Source organism: Grus americana, chromosome 13 (genome assembly GCF_028858705.1).
Source record: "Grus americana isolate bGruAme1 chromosome 13, bGruAme1.mat, whole genome shotgun sequence".
In the NCBI taxonomy this organism is placed as follows: domain Eukaryota; kingdom Metazoa; phylum Chordata; class Aves; order Gruiformes; family Gruidae; genus Grus; species Grus americana.
In genome coordinates this window covers 2,174,852-2,194,189 of record NC_072864.1, presented here as the reverse complement: position 1 = coordinate 2,194,189, position 19,338 = coordinate 2,174,852, and positions in this window count along the sequence as shown.

Genomic DNA, 19,338 nt, shown 5'->3' with positions numbered 1-19,338 from the left:
TTCTGGGCTGGAGCTTGGTTGTATCTGTGAAGAGGACTATCCGACATAGTTTCCAGCATTAGCAGATGATGCAGGAGGCCCCTGTCAATCCTGCATGAAGCATCTTTAGTCTAGGAACTGCGGTGGGTAAAAAATATCCCAAAGCAGAGCCCCGGTTGTGTGCGGGAGTTGTATGGGTGATGTTTTATGTGGCTGCAAGGAGACAACGTGGCACCTCCTTCAGGAGAGGCAAATGGGGCAAAATACCCCATTCCCTGCAGCCTTTCTGTCCAGCCAGAAGTCCTTTCTTTAAGCTGAACAGAAGGTAAGAGTTTCCACGAAGAGAGCAATATCCGTGCACAAAGCGCCGAGTGATGCTCGACACTCGTCCCGCCGTGCCCCGCTCCCGGCCGATGGCATCTGCGGCGCTACAAAGCTGCGGCGTTCGTCCCCACGCGGGCCTTGACAAAACGTGTGTTTCTACTTGACTCTGCCAGTTCGCTGTTGAGATTATTACCAATCTGGTACATTTTTTAAAGCAAATGAGGTTTCAAAACGCCTGTTGATAAGATCTTTCTTGCCCTCAGTGGAGTCATTAATTCAATATGCTGAAATACCATTTTAATTAGTTTGCATGACGGTCCCAAGAGCAATGAAATAATGCTCTTTATTGTGTGAGTATGTAGTGTGCTGTGCGTAATCCTGTTCTTTATCTCTTGTCTTCTGTTCTGTCTCACTGGCAAATATTAGTGCATCCTGTCTCCCAGTCATATCCTTGTGCGAGCATGCCAGCAATCTCCAGTTAAATACTCGACGATACGTTAAAGCAACATTATAGTTATTAATTGATTGCCAGAAAAATCAGAGTTAAAAGCTGCCTTTGATTGTTTACGTTGTAGCCAGGTATTACGATGACCCCCAAATTGTGGGAAGCATCGCTTCTCCTTAACCCCCATCTTCCTCCTCTCAGCCCTGGTAGTTGTTGCTGTGCTGGAGGAGGACCAAGAGTTGCCCAAGAAGAGCAGAGCCGTGGCTATGAGCACCTGGTCCGTGGCAGAGGCGGCTCCAAGGATGGAAACGGGTTAAAGGAATCACCCAAGGTCACTCGGGTGCTCTGCAGTGAGCATACAAGGTCTCTGCTCCATGCAGTGTGATCAGAGCACATTACTGTCCCAGCACCAGCTTTGCCTTAGAGGAGACCGGCGGCCGAGGGGGTGACCCAGGAGATGTCCGCGGTCACAGAGGGGACCTGCCGCTGCACTGCTGAAGCTTCTCCTGGGGACGGGTCTCATTTTGCATCCCCAGGTGGCCGTGGCATATTTCATGGGTGACGCCTCATTACCTTTCCCCCTCCTAATCTGATCTGTGCTGATGAATGCGATCTAAGTTCGTTACTGGAATTAGAGCAGCGCGTTGTCCTACGCTGATGTTGCCGAAGGAATTCACTAAGCTGTGAGGGTAACGGCAGATGGACATAAATCATCTTCACTGCTCGTTTGCTGCTCTGCTCAAGCAGAGGGATTTTGCTGGTAATGCCCTTGGTATGCATTTCTTTAAAGGTTATGTCATGTAATGGATGTCGCAGGGCTGTGGTGAAACTCCTCCGTCAGACCGAGTCCCACTACACTGAGCTCAGCATTTAAAGCTGCTTTTATTCCGATTTAGTTACAGCACCGTTCTCTCACCTCTTGGGCACGAACCAAAGGTCTCGTCCCCATCACGCAGCCCAGCTGCTGCAGACCTGCACGTCCAGGGCTCTCTCGGACTCCTGAAGCTGATCCATTGCGAATGGTGAAAATCGTGGTGATTTTGCAATTCACCGCTTGAAGGAGACGTGATAGATAAAGCAACCAGAGATCCAGGCTTTGCAAAGATTCTAAAGAAACCTCAGTGTTTTATTCTAGCTAACCCAAGAAACACATAGATTTAGACAAAATAATAAATGCCCAAGTACGTTTTCCTGCCTCTTTTTGTTTAATGCCTCTTGAAAGGTCTTTGAACACAAGTCCAAGCCCTCTAAATAATCCCAGATCCTCCCTCCTCCTGCTTTGATGCGCCTGAGCTCTCCTCCTGCACACAGAGCCCTTCTCACTTTCGCGTCTGGTTTCCAAAAATGACCGCCGAGAGATCTTCTCTTTCATAATCTTCCCATGCTTTACCAGATGATTCTTGCTCAGCCCCAACATACGACTCAGGCATCTCACCAGGTCTGTTGCTTCGTTATTTCAGCACTGGAATTCAGATTTAAAAAACGGTTTGCCTAAACGGTACCTGTGTTTCTGGCTGCTGAGCTTCCAGAGGCTCATCGGTGGAAAAAGGCGATGGGAAAAACAGATAAACTCCACATTCAAGAAGTTTTCAGTAATAAAACATAGACATAAAATGTTCTCAGTGGCCAAACAGAATTCACAGGTGGTGCATAGGCTCCCAAAACCATCACAAAAGGTCATCACGTTTCTCGTAAGCTAATCAAATTTTTCATGGAGTGTTGTAATAAGCTTGAAAACTTGTTGTATGAAAGCAAAGACGGAAGAAAAATCTTTAGTCTTAAAAATCGGTTGAGGGTGGAAAACCAATCTTATCTCTGCTCCGCTTGTGGTTGTCTTCTGTTTGTAGCCCAGAGACTTCTCTTACTGTCGCATTGCTCGCGTGCGATGACTTCCCATTGCGGGTAGAAAGACCTAGAGATCCTGCCTGAGGTGGATCACCTTCACATCTTGTAGGCCTGCGTACTCTTCTTACACATTGTAGAAAAGCCTTGGAGTTGATATTGCCTCTGCAATACTTCCAAATCAGGGGGGAGCTTCTAAAGCCGGTGCAGCTTTCAGTCTGTTGGAACAAATCATTTCAAAAGAGAACAAACCCGTAATGGCTGGTTGGACTTGCCGGCTTCTTTCTCGTAGAGTGTAGTTTGCAAACCGTAAGGAGGTTGGTTGTGACTAAAGAAATACAGTCCATCGGATAACGGTAAAAAAATGGAATCCTCTGAGCCGCTTCCAGGCCATTGCAGGGAAGAGGAAGGACCAGCGCAGTGCGAAGGATGCGTTCAACAACGTACGAGCAGATCCCTGTGGGGACGCAGCTCACGAGGAGCAGGTACCTCAGCTGTTGAAGCAGCAAGCCCCGGGCTTTGACTAGAGAGGTGACTCCCTGCGCAAGCTTGCACGACGTGCCACGGATGCCGAACCAGCGAGCGAGCTTTGCTGCTTCCGTGCATCACGTGGCGCGCGTTCGTCCCGGTCGGATGACAAGATTTATTTACAGGCAAGCCCTCACCCTAACACTGGCAATGTGCCTTACATTAAGAGTGAAATGTATAGTAGTTGTTTTCATCCTCCCTCAAACCAGTACAGATGGTTTTGCTTTCTGTTCCAGTCGTCTGGAAGGGGCGTGCGTGCCCATCACCCGAGCATGTGGGGGACGCAGATGCCGAGCAGCCCAGCTCTGCGGACGGCGGGGAAACGCACCCCAGCGTTTGGTCCGCTCGGTTTGGAGTGACCTCAAGGAAGGGTGTCTCCTCCTGACTGCCATCTCCTCCCCAGAAGAATTTATCCGGGCAGGTTTTGTCTCAGCATCCCTACGGATAACGTCGCTCGCCCCTTTGCAGATTACCCTGAGGTTTTATTTCCTTTTTTTTCCCCTCCTGCACACAGGATGTTCGTGGCTTTAATTCATGAGTCGTGTAGGAAGAGCCACAGACTCAGGACATCCTTTTTTAATAATACCCAATATCTTTTAAGGCATTACCTGCAACCTTGAGCAGACAGGTATTTTATTACCTACTTGCAAATTGATTACAGTTATTAGCTTTACCATGTATTGTAAAAATGAATAGTGGAATTTAACCCAATTGTGATAATATGGAGCAGCAAAGAAATCCAGTTATGTAATGTGGCCTGTTCCTAACCAGGGAGAGGGAACCCTCAAAATGTTATTTTTCCAGTAGGATGGCTGCTTTCTAATTAAGTTTATTAAGTAATATCAAAAGCACATGGAAGTGGAAATGCCATTGGTTCATCATGAAGCGATTAAGTTTGTTAGAAAGTGAGGAGCGCAGACAGTCGTTTCTCATCGCCAGTGCTGAAAAGATAATATCGACCCCGGCTTATCTGCGCATCTATCTAGTGCGTGGCTCCTCAGCAGCCCCGTTTGCTTGGCTTATACCTTCAAAGCCCTTCTGCCATTATCCTAGGGATTCTTTTTCTGCCAAAATGAGAAGTAATCCCAATATTCCCTTGGCCGAATCTGGGAAGATATTAGGAATTTGCCTGCGCGTGTTACGTTTTTACACTCTGTTATCCTGTGCGGATCTTTCCTTGAAGGATTTTGCTGCTTCAACAGTTCTGTTCATCTTGAACCTAATCTAGTACCTGCTCTAATCTAAACAATGCTTCTTATTTTAAACCTCTTCCTCCTTTCTGCTTAATCAGTCTTTGACGCCGCTTCTCATCATGTGCTTTAACTCCGGTTTTCCGTAACACACGTGAAAGGGTGCTCATCTTAGGCAGGTGGCTGGTTCCAGCGGCATCGGCCGTGGGGGGAGCCAGCAGCCCCCGGACACGGCAATTCCTCGTGCAAGAGCCAGGTCCTGGGGACTGATGCAGCCGGGGGCTTCCTCTAAGCCCAGCTCCCCGTCAGCCCCCCGAGGACCTGCCGAGGGTTGCATTGAGTTTTTGGTTTCTCGGCTGCCTGGTGCACGACGTGAGCTGTCGGCAAAACACCTCACCTTTCCTTCATACCGCAGCCTCCTGCTCTGACGCTTTGTCCCAGCAAACTTTTCAGATCAACAGCGAATTCCTGAAAGGAATTCCTCAAAGGTTTCCTCCGTGGGTGGTGATTGCAGAGGATTGCCGTAGTCCCAGGTGATCTTCTGGAGCTGAGGTCTGAGTCTTCGAGATGGCCAAAGCCAGAACCACGTAAGCAAACCGATAGCACCTCAGCATTTCTGGCCTGAGAAAGCTTTACTGCTGTGTGCATTAATGAGCTGTTTCCATGCCGCTAATTTGAGGAGGAAGAAGCGTGTGCTTGAAGGGAAAGCTTAGAGGATTGCCTGCTGTGCTGTGATTAAAGGTGGTGCACAATTAAACCAGAGCAGCTGCTAATTGCTGCTGTGCTGACGAGATAGTCATACACACCGCAGCCCACTCTGCTCGCTCGCGGCTCTTCCCCTCTTTCCACACCATCAGGTTATTTGCTTTCATCACTGTTGTGCCTTCATTTATTTGTTGTCTGTCTGATGACAACCTTTTAATTAAAAGGACCGCATCCCGAGGCCACACCGCGTCTCCCGGCGGCGGCGGCGGCTGCGGGCTTGGGGCTCGTGAAGCACGGAGTCATCGCTGGCTGCAGAAAGGCTCCAGGTCTTGGTGCAGAGGCAGCTCCCGTGAATATCTGTCTTTGCAATCAGGCTCTGAGTTTATTTATTTGTTGTAAGCAACGTCTCGCGGTCCAGAAGACTCTTGTTTCACAGTTGCCATTTGTCTTAATTGCTTCGTGTTTCCACACCTCTGCGTTACTGGCAGCGACCGCGTTTCCTCCAGAGCTTTCCTGCCTCTCAACGTCTTTCGAGGGAAGCTTCTGCCTTTTCTCTCGCACGGCCCCCGCTGCCTCTGTGCAAGCGTTCGTGGTTTCAGGCCTGTGAACCCTCCACCTTGTGCACAAACGCTTACTCCTGTCCCCCTGCGTTGCACCCCCAGCTCCCGGGAGGAGAGCGGGCAGGGAAGGGAGATGCACGCCTACTTGTGGTTATCTTAAGTGCTAAGAGTATGCAAAGCTACTAACGCATTTATTTCTGCACAGGTTTTGTTCAGGTATTATTTACGGTTGGTTTGCGGCTGCTATCGAAGGACAGGTTGTGGCTTTGGACCTGGCCACGTGTGCCGTGCCCGAAATCCGCTCGTGGCCACGGCTTGCCTGAACTGCCTGGCCAGGGACGTTTGTGTCCCACGCAGAAACTGCCCCGCACCTTCCTCAGCCACGAGCCCCCTCTGCAACTCCGCCGTGTCCGTGAAGTCAGTGCGGTGACTCATGTGATGTGTTTACATATTTAAGGATAGGAGTGAGCTTAAGCATCTGCTTAACTTCAGCTAAACGCTCAAGTATTCTCCTGGATGAGGCTTTAGGTTATGAATCCTGTTTTCTGTCCTCTGATCTGGTATGCCTGCCTTTCTTTCCCATTTCTGGGTTGCTTTTGTTCCAGGAAAACTTTCTAACTGCAGTCTCAGCTGGTGCTGCAGAGCAATACGCAGGGTCCTTGCCGTGAGGATTTTTGTGCTTGTCTCTACTTAAAAGAAGAGGCGGCAGGGAGGGGGAAATGGGAATAAAATGCAAATCAGATGATGCAAGTCTATAACCTGACCTGGGACGTCACCGCACAGACTATTTACTTCAGAGATTCACCCTTTGCCATGGCAACTCGGGGCCAAAGGCACATGCTGTACGAAGGAAAGTGCCCTGCTAAAGCCATTCACGTAGCCGGCAGGGTCTGGTTACAGCCCCTCGTCGGGCTGCTGCGCGCGCCCGGGCGGCGGGAGACTTTCCAGCCCCTCGGCTCTATACGTCTTTCCATAGGAAACTTTCCTCCAGGGCCCGGCATTTGTTCCGAGTTTTATGTGATTGCACAATCCAGGGGCTGCTCCTCCAGTTAATACAAGGGAGGATTTTTTAAATTTATTTATTGATTCACACCCCCCCACCCCCTTTTAAACAAACTGCTCTGGTTCAACGTCGCAGTCATCGCCAGCGGGGTTCCAGGCTATGGGGGTGTCTCTCCGTCCGTGGCCAGCGCGAGCGTCTTGCCGGGGGGGGGTGGGTGGGAGGAGGCGATGGAAGGGGGGGAGCATCGCTTTTGGAAGGGGAGGGGTGGCTTGTGCAGGGTGCTGCCCCTGGGGCCAAAGCGCTGGGTGCTGCTATACTGCAGGGAGCCAGCACCCAGGAAAGGAGCAAAAGCAGATTTGAGCGTGGGTGCGATGTTTGCAAAGGGTTAATCTCGCCCTAAGAGAGGCAGGGCAATATTATTGTTATATTATAGCACTTAAAGTCCGGTTTGGACCTGCCGACCTATAAACAATCAGCAATTTTTGCACCCTCCTCTCGCCTCTGCGGCCGAGCCAAGCACAGTGCCTCGCACGAAGCGATCGGTTGGTGTCGGAGACGCGTGCGATGCGCGAGATGCTGATGTTTCAGCGCTGCCTGTGGCTGCAGAAGCAGGTAGCAAATCTCTCCGTCCTGGCGCTCGCCCAGCGGGACCACGCTGATGATTAACGGGCTTGTAATGAGGATCTTCCCCTTCCCTCGACGCCCTCCTTCCAGAAGCGAGCTTTGGATCACGTCTCTTAGCATCCCGTCCCGAATCAGCGCTTCCTCCTGCACGCAGCCGAGGGCAGCTGGGGCGAGCTGTGCAGGCAGAGCGGGCAGCTGCCTGCTCCTGGGCACGGGAGGGCATTTAGCACCGAGCTCATCACACGCACGGGCACAGACCCCCAAACCAAGTGGCAATAATATATCCCGTAAAGGTAGAACTTCCCCGGGTCATGCCCGTCGGGTACGACTTTTGCTTCCGATGCTACATTTTATATTCAAGAGCCAATCTTTCTCAAATCTTTTTTTTGTTTGTTTTTGGGTGGGTTTTTTTTGTTTTTTAGTTAAAAAAAGACACTTGGCGGTGGCCGAAGCGCTGTTACTCATTTAGCTAAACAAAGCATGTGGCTGTTTGTGTAGCTATTATTCCTCTGGAAACGCTGGTTTGAGTTAATCACCCTGTGACTTCTATTGGATTCTGTGTTTATATATTTGCCAAAGCCTCTTTCTGGGCCTTTATGACATAATTTTGAAGTGTTGAAAAAATCAGCTTATTCTCTGCCTGCACGGGCTGATAGTTTGGAGCGGTTTTTTTTTCCCCCGTGAAGAAAATCCTCATAAACCACCTCATTCTTCAAGCGAAAAAACAGCTGGGGAAAAAAAAAAAAAAAAGAAAAAGAAAGAAAGAAAGAAAGAAAGGGAGCTTTTCTTGGCTGGGGAACGCAGTGGCAACATCCACCTCATTTGATAAGCCAGAGGGAGAAGCGAATAAACCGATGCCTGGTTTCCATTAGAGCTGTTTAGCAATGATGTGCCCAAAACCACCCGTGCAGGTCGTTTGGTGATTCAAGCTCCTTACGATGGGCAAGGTCGATACCTCAGCTTCTTCCTGGCCTTATTTTCTTCTGCATAAATAAAACATGCCCTGAAACGCTGTTGTTTGTACCCAAAGCGAACGCTGAGGTTTGCAGACCCGGCGGTGATGGGGAGCTGGATTTTTCTGCCAACCCGGAGCATCGCACCCGGGGCTCGGGTCAGCAAACCAAGAGCAAGCGGAATTAAAGAGATGCATTTGTCGGCACGGGCTTAAGCCCAAAGTTTAGGGGTTTGTAGTAAAAAAGGCTTTAGGAAAGCTAATAGGAAATCGAAATGTTTCCATTACTGCTTCATTTCCATTAAAATAGGTTTTCACCGTCCGTAGGCAGCTTTAGGGACGTGCACACAGCGGCTTTGGGCTGGCGTGCCAGAAAAAGAGAGTGAAAATGATGATTAGCATAGGTCAGCTATGGGAAAAACGTTGAGGAAAGCTTTTTACCATTTTGGAGCGTTTTCTGCTTTGCGGGATTTAAAATGCTTTTCCTTCTGTTTGGTGAAATTTACTTTTAAGGGGGATTTTTGACATTCCCCCCCCTTCTTTTGCCCTTTTTTGCAGTAGCAGGGGGGCTGGCAGGAGCATTCGAGGAACCTCCTTGCTTCCACAAGGTTTTCATATTTTGTTTTTCCACTATGTAACCTTTTAAAAATTCTTCTAACATTAGAAATATTACGATGTTTCATATTTCCTTGGCCAATCTGGACCCTTTCTGGAGTTCAAGCTGTTTCTTTGAAGCCACAAAAGGCTAAAATAAAACATAAAGAATTTGCTACCAGCGACGGTGGAAAACTCCCCCTCCTCCGGGATGTTCGCTGTCGGATTCAGTGGCAAAAAAGGGGGAGGAAAATAAAAAGGGGAGGAAAATAAGAAGACAGAATAACTCTACATTCGGGTCCCAATAAAACCACAGAGCATTAAGGCAACAGGAAAAATTAGAAAAGGTTTACAAGTGTTTCGAGAAAGGTCAGTCTTTACTGGGTTTCCTCCCAAGGTCTGAATTTCAAAGGCTTGACCAAGAAAAGGCAGGCAGAGAAGAAGGTTTCTGTCTGGCTTTGCTGAGCAAAAAGCAAAAGGTGAAGGCTGTAGCGTAGAAGTGGAGACAAATACTATGCATTTTTAATTTCCTGCAATTTTATTATTTTTATCTGTTATTGTCTGGAGATAGGAGCTGAAGCAAACGCTTTGTTCAGATGCGCGGTGGAGATGTTGGGATGTGGCTACGGCTGAGTTTCTCTATGCCCTGATTGGGGCCTGTCTCGAGACATCAATAAATAATTTGAATTAGTAATAAAATATACAGCCAGGCAAAGTTCAACCCAGTTGGGGTTTAATTTATTTATTGGAGAAAAAGAATGGGGAATTTCTGTTTCCTATCACCCCACCATGTATTTTGCCTTAATTTTTATATCAGAACTAGATATTTGTAGAGACTTTGAAAATGGAAGGAGAGTATGAGCAGCTCCAATTCCAAGAAACACTTCTTAGACGGGTCCGGGGCAGTTTTGGGGCGTCAGATGGCCTCAGAGAGACGGGATGCCAAAATCTTAGAGGACAAATAAAGGGGCTTTTTGGAAATACCCTCTTTGCAATGCTTTATTTTCCCTAGGAGAGGGGCAAGCTGCTCCCCTGGGAATTAGCATCTGCATCCATTATCATCTGTATGTGTGTCAGTAATTATCATCTCCGTACGTGGCCCTGCTCTTTCTGACGCCTCTTCTGCCTTTTCCATTTCTCCTATTTGCACATCCCGGCCGAGAGCAGCACTTTTGCTCCTATTTCTTAATTTCTATTTGCAACCCTGCATTGCCCATCAGCCCGGGTGGGCTTTCAGGGTACCGCTCCGTCCATCTCTGCTGGGATGCTGTCACTGGGATGCTGCTGGGCTGCAGCCATCACTGGGATGCTGCTGGGATGCAGTCACTGGGATGCTGCTGGGATGCAGTCACTGGGATGCTGCTGGGATGCAGTCACTGGGATGCTGCTGGGCTGCAGACATCACCAGCAGGACAAATTTGGCCCCACCAGTTTTTTGGTGCTATCTGAGCAGGCTGGCACATCCCACACACAGGCTGCCAAAGAGCTCAAAAACACCAACAAAGCCTTTGCACGGGAATGAAGGGGCTAAGAAGCCTTTTCCACATCTTAAATTGGGGGAAATGAGCTGCTGACCGACCCAGCGCGTTGCTGCGGGCTGCTTGGAGGGACGCAGATGAGATGAGGACGGTGGTTAGAGGCTGCTCCTCCTTTCTGAATGTCTTGGACCAGCACGTAGGTGAGATGTTTTCTATGCATTTGACATATGACACAGCATAAAAATACATTTTCTTGTGTCCAGACATCTTGGGATTTGCAAAACCCAGCGTAGGGAGCCCTCAGAAAGCTCCGGCGTGGGGCTGTACCTGCTCTCCCCACCCTGCTGAGTCAGCAGCTCCGTGGTCTCTGCCCCTTGATGGTGCTTTCCCCGACTCCCATCCTGCAGCTTCAGTTTTTACTGCCTCCCATTTGAGGGCAGCTTTGCTAAGCTTTTCAGGAAAGGAACGTTTTTCTGTTTCCATTGCTTAAATAAAAAACACGAACGAACGTGAGAATCACCAAAAAGCCAGTAGCGCCCCAGAGCGCTCCCCGGGTTGCTCCGGCTTGCAGCGCACTCCTGCAGAAGAGGTTTCTGCCGCCTTGTCCCTCTTCTAATACAGAATATTTTGTAGTTTGAGAACCTCTGGCATCTGGAAGAGGCATAAAACTATGGTCCGGCAGCTCTGCCCCGGAGCCTCGCCGCGGCGTTGCTTTCTCCCCGGTAGCAGCGTGCTGGTGTGACTTGTTCCAGGTTTCCCTTCAGCTCGAGCTCGGTTAAAAACAGACAGCGTGGTTCCTGGGGAGGGAAACGGATGATCCTTCGCGAGTGACATCCCCCTCCTCTCTCCGACACCTCGTAAATCCAGCGCCTGCTCTGAAGGCCGGTTGCGAGATGTTGGGGATGTCAGCTGTGGCAGCTCCATCACACCCAGTTTGGGATTATTGATGCTTTCCCCGTCCTCCGGCAGAAGCGCGTGCCAGTACATTCGTGGCATTCTGGATGCGTAACGGCATTGCCTTGGACGGTGGTTTAATTAGTTTCCAAAACGTTTTGTATACAAAAAGTGCTAAGGGCCAAATCTGCTCTTAATTACCTTGTTTTGATTTTCCTGGAGCTCGCTTAGGCTGTGACTTGCGGAGCTGAAGGAAGCTGGCGCTCCGCGTTGCTGAGGTTATCGTACATATCTAAGGGCGTACGGACGTTTTAACGTGCACACAAATGCGCACAACCTTCCTGGGGACAGCAGGACCCGGAGCTGAAGTGCCCAGGCCACGTCGTGGTGTGGCCACGCCACGCTTTGCTTTTATTCTCCTCTGAGATCCTGAGGTGGGGCCTGAAAGCAATTTCTTTGCTTTTCTCTTTGCCTTCCCGAGTCTTTTCCGGTAGCAGCTCCTCAGGTTCGGTGGTGATGTGATGGATGGAAAAAAAAGAAATAGCAGTTTAGGGTCAGGATCTGCAACGCCGCTTTGCCTGGCCCGGTCCCGACGGGGTTTTGTTCCTACTTTTATCTGAATTCTCAGCCAGTCCTGCGCGTTCTGTTCCTCCCCAGCCCGCGTGTATCCACACACGCTGACACCGTGCAGATGCTTTCAGGAGATAAGCTGGCATTTTTGGCGAGTTGTGGGTGGGGGTATTCGTGGAAAGCCTTCGCGTTTCAGGGTGGAACTGATACTGCTTGAAAATAGCTCTGGAAAATAGCTGCAATCTCAGCTTGAGACCCGATTTCAGTTGCACTGCTCCTCCAAACCACAGAAATCCACCCGGCATCTTCACTTTACATCAGCGGGGACTCCGCTGCTGCAGAGTGTGCACGCCCGCGCTCCTTCGCGGCTACGGGCATGCCGAGGGACGGCAAGGCTGGGACGCAGCCGCCGCGCTCCCGCGATCCCCTTCCTCCTCCCAGCAGGGGTCCGGCATCCCCAGTGCTCCCTACCCCAAATAACGCATCCATCTGGGGTACCAGCCGCCTCCCGAACCGACCCGGGAGCCCTGGGCACGGGGGAGGTTGGGGGGAGCCCGCGGCCGGGGCGTGCAGGGGCTTGCTGCGGGGGGGGAGGGAGGGGGCCGGCGGAAAGAGCAGGTATGGAGAGGCAAAGACACAAAGAGGCTTTTGGAGGTTTCCCAGGAAACGGCAATTCTGGAATTTCCTAATTTTGCTTTTGCAACTTTAATGCACCTTTAATAACGTCGGCGGTGTGTTTGCGTGGGTCCGTGCGGTCAATGGTTTGTAAAGCAGCATCAGTCTCTTGGGTTTTGGGGTTGTCCGAGGGTGGGAAGCCCTGAATGAACGCAAGTGGTGATGCAGCGGTTGCTGCTTTCAGATGTGTTCATGCAGAAACCTAGAAGTCAGAGGACTGAACCTACCAGCACTTTAAATGAAGGGTTTATGGGGGGAAATCCTGCCTCCTTTTGTAAAGGGGATCAGTTTGGAGATTACCATGAAAAAAGATCATCTGATTCAACTTGTTCTTGATCCCCCCAAATCAAATCAAATCACACGACCTAGTCTCACATCTCCCTGCTGGCCCGTGTCGCTGGGGCAAAGCCCCGATGACCCCGACGCGCATCGACGCCTGGCGCGATGCATCCCGTACGGAGCTCGGGGAGCCTCTGCGGGCAAAGCACAGCGCAGGGCGGTGGGGGAGAGGAGGCTCTCGCCTGCTAAAAATGTTTTCTGGAGGGCAAGTCCTGCGCAGGGCTGAGCCGGACCCTTTCGGTGACGCCGTCGCGGTTCATCCGTGCTTTGCCGTTGCGTTAGGTCCTGCCAAAGGCTGAGCTGGAGCTCATGCGCTTTCTGCTTTGCTTCTCACTGGCGCGCGCGTTCTGTTCTTTTTATGTTTTTTATTGTGAGCAATCATGATTTGCACATTAATATAATATCATGATGATAATCTGGCAGCGGGCAGAGCTGGACGAAGCGTAGGAAAGTTCCTTCATCTCCTGTTTCCATTTTTCTTGGAAGGGAGGGCAGCGCGAGAGGCGGCGGCCGAGGCACGACGGGCTCGAACCCACCGGCCAGATTTCTGGCCGAAGCGCTGGATCCAGCAGCCGAAAGCAGGGAAAGGGATTTATTCCCGATTGCAGGCTTTGGCACGGAGGCCGCGGTTGCGATAGGTGCTGGCTGGACTGCTCCGGAGGAGGATTCCCCTCCAGCCGCAGGTACAGCACCGGAGCGGCAGCTCGTCCCCGCCAGCGGCCAGATCCAGACCCAGGATGGGGAGAGGGACAGAGCAGAGGAATGAGCGCAGAGAGCAGCCCCCCGCCAGCGGCAATGCAGCCCCCCCCCAGCCTTGGCAGGGGTACCCTGAATCCTGCGATACTCGCTGGGTCCCTCGAAGCCCCAGCTGCCAGAGGCAGGGGATTCACGGAGGTTCATGGGTTCGTTTAGAATAAAAATGGTGTAACTGGAAACCGAAAAAAATGTTGTAGGAGCGAGGATAGAGACTAGAATAGACGGTCAAGTGGGTTTTTTCGGTCTAATTATTTTTAAGTCAGTATCGCTTTGCCTTTCGAAATCTGACTCAGGACTTTTGCGCACTTGAGGCTGGCAAGGCTGGCTGCGGTACAAAAATGTTTGCCTCCAAGAAAGCCTGGCAGAATGTGTGATTTCCAAAAAAACCCAAACAAAAAATCAAGCTGATCCCTTTATATTTTCTGTAGCTTTTACCGATCTGCTCCCACACGATCTGTCTCACTGCTTTGTATTGCCCGTCTAAGTACGTTACCGATCCGGATTGCCTCCTTGCAATTAAGCCGAGTTAAAATTTCTTCCTGACCTTGGGTTTATCAAGCTCCTTCTCTCAGGTTTGGCATGTGTCAGGCTGCTTAAAAAAAAAAAAAAAAAAAAAATCCCGCGTGCCACGACTCGTTGCCGAAGCCTTCGGGGCGCGGTGGGGGGAAGCTGGAGCAGGTGGGACTGGAAACAATGGTCGGAGCAGAAGATGCTCACGTGAAACCGCGGAGCCGCGGGCTGTTAGAAAATTCAGCGGTAGCAGACTGAAAAAGAAGGGGTTTGGCAGCCAGCCACCGTTGACAGACGCTCGCGAGCTCCGTGGAGGTACCTGCCCTTTCGGCTCAGCCTTTGCAGATTTTTCACCCGGGTGCTGATGAAGAGGCGACGTTGGCTTTCCGGGCTGCGTGCCCGGAGCACGCTCTGCCTCTCCGCTTCATCCTAGGAAACGCAGAAGCCCTTGCCTGGTCCACAGATGGGACGGGCATATGTCCTAGCAGACAAATATTTTTTTCCAAATATTTCCCAGGTGGTATTTCTGGTGGTGACTGGGATTGTTTTGCCCCCGGGGAAAAGGGGGGTGTCTGTGGGATTTTCCAGCTGCCTGCGGTCCATGCCCGTACGGAGATGCAGCCGACAGCAGCAGCGCCCCAAACAAGATGACAATCCGGAAGCGGTCGGATGCTCGGGTGGGATGAACGTCTCGTCTTTGTATGGTTCAAATAATCTTTATATCTGGAAAAAATAAAGCAAATTGAGGCGGTGCCCTGGGATTTGGCTGCTGCCTTGTTAAGACGGAGGAGTCGCTTTAGGTCTGCGGGTCCCTGGGCGCAACCGGGTCCTTACGGCGTGTGGCTTCTTGCGAGGGAGGAGGGCTTGGGGTGGGGGGGGGATATTTATTAGGAATAAATAACCAGGCAGCAGAGGATGCAAAATTGTCCCCAGCTTCCAATAGGACCTGGAGCCCATCTCAACCTGGCATTTTTTACAGGGACTTTGCCCTGCCTGGTGGGAGGTGTCCTCTCTTCACACGAGGGAATGGACCCCCCGTCTCCCACCCCACAAAACCCGCCGGGGTTTTCCCTTGAGGCCGTGCTAGGTGGGATTTGTAAGTGAAAACGCCTCATCTGACCAAACTTTAAATTTTCATTTCCTTTGTAAAATTAGAAAATAACTACGTTTTTATTAGAAATCAAATGTTCTGACCTAGCACCGTTCTCAAGTACCGAGTTTTCCCTCGGCAGCGTTGCTGTTGTATGTGTGAAAAGGGAGCAAAAATTCCAAACCAAACCTTTAAAAAATATCCCAGAAATGGCTTTTTTTGGCTAGCTTTCTCCCGCGAGCTCGGTCCAAGCTGGCAGGGAGGCGGGGAGGATCTGCTCGAGAAGTATGGATGTGGGCGAGCGCCGGAGCAAAGAGAAGGCCTGGAAAGTTTGGGTAGACTTGGAGGAAAGCAGCTTTTTGGGGTCACGTCTGGAGGGAGAAGCGACTTCCGCATGGGGCGCAAATGAATCTGAAGGCCCCTAAACTCAATGGGCCAAGACGCCACTTAAGAAATCATCAAATTCCTTTTGCCTTAGCGGTTAATAAGCCAATAAATAAACCCCTCTCCCTGCCATGGCCAGCAAGTGAAAACACACATCTTCGAAAGACACATTTTCTCCACTTTCTGCTGAAAGATTTCTATTTTACAGCTCGCGCCAGCCGCAAAAAATACTTTCTCCCCACCCCCCCTCCCATTTCCCCCTCCCTTGGTTTCTATTGCTTTGGAGGGCTACAATAGTCGAAGGCTTTTAAATGAAATTATACCACCAGCGGGAGAAGAGCCAAGCGGATTGTGCCAAGCTCTGTGCAAACAGCCCAGCAGACTTGAACTACTCCAGGCTGCATAATGGAAATCACCCATGTTGGCCGATAATCCGCGCATGATTCACGCTCTGGCAAAATGTGTTGTAACTGTAGGTGTCAGTTAAATTCAGGCCCTTAAAGCTATTTTAACACGCTCCTTTTTAATGTAATTTCCTTTGTTTTTAACGGGAGTATTCATTAAAAAGCTGCCAGAAAAAGAGGAAGGGGAGGGCTAGCACTGCTCTGGGGTTTTGAAAATGCTCAGAGGTGGCTTTGCTCCAAGGCCTGAGCCCATCCAGGGTCTATGAGATGGCAACACGATGCGCCGAGATGCGGGAATGATGCCTTGGCCAGAGCCAGCTCTGCAGCACCTGCCTGGATGGTGGCATTTTTCCACCCAGCTTATTTCCCAGGGCATCGTGATTATAAAGAGTTGCAACGGTGGTCAGTGCTGCGCTGATCTTTGCTGGGATGTAGGAGCCAGAAGAAATGGCTTTTCCCAAAGTATTGATGCTGGAGCCTTGCTCCGACACCCGTGGTGCTGTGAGTCGCTGAGTCCAGGAGGCAATTGGTTTAGTGTTATGGCTGGGCTTTGCAAAGCTGGGTCTACGTGGCATAGGGGTCCCTTTTATTTCAAAGAAAATGGATCCTGGAGGCCAGCGATGAAAATCGAGGTGTTCTTTATGGTATTTTTTTAAGATCACATCTCTCCGGCTGCCTGGAGGGTATTGTTATTGTGCCCGAATGCCAGGAGCTAAGACAAGGGAGACAGCTGATGGAGAAATCCCTGGGAAACAAACCAAAGGGAAAGGCGAGAGGCCTGAGAAATCCAGCCTGTCCCTTAACCGAGCAGCGCAAATGGAAGGGAAATTTCGGCCAGAACAGGTTTTGTAAAAGGGAGGAAGAAGGATGCAGCAGCGGGCTGCTGCACAGATCCTGCCCCGCTTCCCTGCACCGCTTCCCTCGAGGACCGAAGGGAAAAACATCCTAGAGTAACCGGAATATTTCGAAACATTTCAAATTCCCATTTGGGAACGGGAGCACCCTCAGTTTCCTTTGAAAAGGCCAGAACCCCACAATAATTGAGATGGATTGGGTCTGGATGAGGTACTGTGCTTACCCTGAAACAGGTTTTTCCCACAGCTTTTCAGCTCATCCAGCCTCAATTTTTTTTGCTCTGATCTAACCTAAGATTACCCCCAGCCCCTAGGTTCACTGGAATTTGCAGTGAACCAAAAAAAAAAAAAAAAAATTGCTTATTTTTCCAGATCCCACCTGAGCCTGGGATGATTTACTCGGTGTCGGGGTTAGCGAAGTGCCGAGCACTGGTTCTTGTGCTGGAAAAGTCACCTTTCTCCATGGGAATGGGGCTCCTCAGCAGGTACCTGCATGAACAGCAGATCTCCATTGGTTTATTAGGCTGTGCTGGTTTTGCCCAAGGATCAGCATCTCCCCAGCTGCTCCCGGGGCTTGTGCTGGGTCCCAGAGCTGCTCTTGCCATTCCGGGCTCCTGGAAATTTATCTGGCCGCAGGTGTTTGCAAACTCCCTTCGTTCCTGCTTGAGACTGCAAAAAAAAAAAAAAAAAAAAAATAGTTGTCGTATTGCTCCTCCTATCAAAAATATCAGTCCAGCCCTGTGCAAAACAAAATACACAGCTTTCCCAAGTGTCCCCCCATCACGGACTGGTGAACGTCCAGCCCACGTTCAGCCGCAGCCCTACAGCAACAAGCTGCTGTCTTAGGTGATGGAGAAAAACAAACCTGGCAAGGGAAGGGGGGAAAAAAGGGTTTTCCAGCTTCTAAAGGGTGATGAAAATCTGAAGAAAATTGTTCTGTGACTGCTGAAATACGTGCAATGTCGCGGGGTCTGGGAAAGGTGACTCGGTCTGGCTGGTTCTCAGTCAGATTGCTTTCCTTCCTTGGCCCCCAGTGAGGCATTTGGAGATGCTCGGGGCAGCGGCAGCGCTGAGAAGGGGCTGGATCCGTCCCTTCGTGGGGCTTGTTTACGTTCGTCTGGAGCGAAGCACTGCCTCTTCGCTTCTGAAGCAGTTTGGAAGCGTTTCCCATCGTGTCCTGTGCTTGCATGGTTTATGGCATCTGCATTTTTCCTGGTGACCCTCTGCACTGTCTCGGTGGCCTCTGCTCGTTCACTCGTCCCTCTCCCCTTGGCAGAAATGGTGTCAACAAAACTCGGCTCCCAAGAATGCAGCTTGACGGTTTTCTGCCCAGTTTTAGGGGCCGTTTCTCCCCCGCTGTCCCGAGTTACTGGATGTATGGATCAAGTCTTTGATGTTGACGGTTTTTCTGGCTCGTGCCTGCATTATAGCTGGAGACACATGCTGGCTATCAAGCGTTTCACAGGGAGGCTTGTTTTGGAAGCACAGTGGGGCTGCCTGGGAGACCCACTGCTCGCTGGGTCACGCTGATGTGAAGCTGGGGTCAGCAACTGGGGCTGCACCCCCCTATCAGGGCTCTGTCACATATGGTGAGAAGGGAGTCGCTGCCAGAAATGTTCCTCAAGAAGGTCTCTCTAGAGACAGGGAGGGGGAGGCTGGGCAGGAGGACCGTGCATCTGAAGGTCTGGTCTGGCCTCTGGAGCTCCTGTCTTTGGGACAGAGGTCCTGGGATACGTGGGAGCGTGTGGTGTGACGCTCCAACCCACTCTGCTCCAACGGCACCTCGTTGCTGGAGGAGCACGTCTCTGCTCAGATGCACATTTGGATTCTTGGTGGACTTCAGCAGGGGTTTTCTTGCAGAAGCAAAGCTCAGCGTCTCAGTGATGGGCTTCCTGTCCACATTCAAGGCTGTGGCTCCATCTGAACAAATCACTGTGACTGCTGTAGCCATGCTTTTGAAGGCAGCTCTGTGTCGCAAGAGCTCACCATGGCATTGTGTAGGAGGATCTTGCCCTCACTCAAAGCGTAGGAAGAACAGACGAGGGGTGGAGGCAGCAGAGCCAGACTCTTTCTGCTCTGGAATGACAGCATCAGTTGGTGGAGTTGAGAGGATGAGAACTGGGATGAACTTTCTACAAGAGGGTGGAGGAAAAGCTCTGGGGATGGTGGCAAGGATGGCTTTCTCCAAACAGCTGGGAGTCAGCAAGCTCTTGCACATGCCGTATTATCCCTGCTGGGCGAGTTCCAACTTTTTGTTCAGATTTAATTTCTGGCCTCAGAACATTAATGTGAAAATGCTTTTGTCTGACTCAGGCCACTTCAATACCGTCTCAAAACATCTCCCCACAACACAGAGGCCACTAAATGCCTCCTCCTCACTACAGAAGCCATGTGCACAGTGGCTGTCTGGTTTCTAGGAAGCCCGTTGCTTCCACGTCCCTTCTGCTTTGGCTTTTCGTCACCATTCTGCCTTTGGTACAGGCTGGAGCCCATCCATGGGATCTTGCTAGTCTATTGTTCGGCAACTTCATAAGCAGGTTTCAAAGCAGTCGCCTGTTGCTTTTGGGGCTGGCTCAGCGAGGGCTGTCCTCTCAGTACGCACTGAGGAGGCATTAGGAGAATCCCGGGAAATCAGCCC